This window comes from Musa acuminata, unplaced genomic scaffold (genome assembly GCF_036884655.1).
Source record: "Musa acuminata AAA Group cultivar baxijiao unplaced genomic scaffold, Cavendish_Baxijiao_AAA HiC_scaffold_1126, whole genome shotgun sequence".
NCBI classification, from domain to species: domain Eukaryota; kingdom Viridiplantae; phylum Streptophyta; class Magnoliopsida; order Zingiberales; family Musaceae; genus Musa; species Musa acuminata.
Window position 1 is genome coordinate 4681785 of NW_027021339.1, and position 2500 is coordinate 4684284.

The following is a 2500-nucleotide window of genomic DNA, read 5'->3' on the forward strand; positions in this document are numbered from 1 at the left end:
ATGGCCAAGTTTTGCCCCGTTTTTGCCCCTTTTGCCCCGTTTTTGCCTCCTTTTGGGCTGTTCTTTGCTAGATTGGGCTTTCGTATAGCATGGACGGTGCTGCTTCTCGCTTCGCTCGCTGTTCGCCGCTCGCCGCTCGCTCGCGCAGCCAAAAATGGCCAGTTTTGGCCCGTTTTTGGGCTGTTTTGGCCTGTTTTTGGTCTGTTCTGGCGTGGCGCGGTGACCGTCGTGAGCGGAGCAAAACGTCAGCCATCTCAGCACCTTGGAACCCCCCGGGTGGCACAGGGCTGGATGGGGCTTTCGTATAGCAGGGACGGTGCTGCCTCACGCTTCGCTCGCTGTTCGCCGCTCGCCGCTCGCTCGCGCAACCTAAAATGGCCAGTTTTGGCCCGTTTTTGGGCTGTTTTGGCCTGTTTTTGGTCCGTTCTTGCGTGGCACGGCGACCGTCGTGAGCGGAGCAAAACGTCAGCCATCTCAGCACCCTGGAACCCCCCGGGTGGCACAGGGCTGGATGGGGCTTTCGTATAGCAGGGACGGTGCTGCCTCTCGCTTCGCTCGCTGTTCGCCGCTCACCGCTCGCTCGCTCAGCCAAAAATGGCCAGTTTTGGCCCGTTTTTGGGCTGTTTTGGCCTGTTTTTGGTCCGTTCTTGCATGGCGCGGTGACCGTCGTGAGCGGAGCAAAACGTCAGCCATCTCAGCACCCTGGAACCCCCCGGGTGGCACAGGGCTGGATGGGGCTTTCGTATAGCAGGGACGGTGCTGCCTCACGCTTCGCTCGCTGTTCGCCGCTCGCCGCTCGCTCGCGCAGCCAAAAATGACCAGTTTTGGCCCGTTTTTGGGCTGTTTTGGCCTGTTTATGGTCCGTTCTTGCGTGGTGCGGTGACCGTCGTGAGCGGAGCAAAACGTCAGCCATCTCAGCACCCTGGAACCCCCCGGGTGGCACAGGGCTGGATGGGGCTTTCGTATATAGCAGGGACGGTGCTGCCTCTCGCTTCGCTCGCTGTCCGCCGCTCGCCGCTCGCTCGCGCAGCCAAAAATGGCCAGTTTTGGCCCGTTTTTGGGCCGTTTTGGCCAGTTTTTGGCCTGTTCTTGCATTGCGCGGTGACCGTCGAGAGCGGAGCAAAACGTCAGCCATCTCAGCACCCTGGAACCCCCCGGGTGGCACAGGGCTGGATGGGGCTTTCGTATAGCAGGGACGGTGCTGCCTCTCGCTTCGCTCGCTGTCCGCCGCTCGCCGCTCGCTCGTGCAGCCAAAAATGGCCAGTTTTGGCCCGTTTTTGGGCCGTTTTGGCCAGTTTTTGGCCTGTTCTTGCATTGCGCGGTGACCGTCGAGAGCGGAGCAAAACGTCAGCCATCTCAGCACCCTGGAACCCCCCGGGTGGCACAGGGCTGGATGGGGCTTTCGTATAGCAGGGACGGTGCTGCCTCTCGCTTCGCTCGCTGTCCGCCGCTCGCCGCTCGCTCGTGCAGCCAAAAATGGCCAGTTTTGGCCCGTTTTTGGGCCGTTTTGGCCAGTTTTTGGCCTGTTCTTGCATTGCGCGGTGACCGTCGAGAGCGGAGCAAAACGTCAGCCATCTCAGCACCCTGGAACCCCCCGGGTGGCACAGGGCTGGATGGGGCTTTCGTATAGCAGGGACGGTGCTGCCTCTCGCTTCGCTCGCTGTCCGCCGCTCGCCGCTCGCTCGTGCAGCCAAAAATGGCCAGTTTTGGCCCGTTTTTGGGCCGTTTTGGCCAGTTTTTGGCCTGTTCTTGCATTGCGCGGTGACCGTCGAGAGCGGAGCAAAACGTCAGCCATCTCAGCACCCTGGAACCCCCCGGGTGGCACAGGGCTGGATGGGGCTTTCGTATAGCAGGGACGGTGCTGCCTCTCGCTTCGCTCGCTGTCCGCCGCTCGCCGCTCGCTCGTGCAGCCAAAAATGGCCAGTTTTGGCCCGTTTTTGGGCCGTTTTGGCCAGTTTTTGGCCTGTTCTTGCATTGCGCGGTGACCGTCGAGAGCGGAGCAAAACGTCAGCCATCTCAGCACCCTGGAACCCCCCGGGTGGCACAGGGCTGGATGGGGCTTTCGTATAGCAGGGACGGTGCTGCCTCTCGCTTCGCTCGCTGTCCGCCGCTCGCCGCTCGCTCGCGCAGCCAAAAATGGCCAGTTTTGGCCCGTTTTTGGGCCGTTTTGGCCAGTTTTTGGCCTGTTCTTGCATTGCGCGGTGACCGTCGAGAGCGGAGCAAAACGTCAGCCATCTCAGCACCCTGGAACCCCCCGGGTGGCACAGGGCTGGATGGGGCTTTCGTATAGCAGGGACGGTGCTGCCTCTCGCTTCGCTCGCTGTCCGCCGCTCGCCGCTCGCGCAGCCAAAAATGGCCAGTTTTGGCCCGTTTTTGGGCCGTTTTGGCCAGTTTTTGGCCTGTTCTTGCATTGCGCGGTGACCGTCGAGAGCGGAGCAAAACGTCAGCCATCTCAGCACCCTGGAACCCCCCGGGTGGCACAGGGCTGGATGGGGCTTTC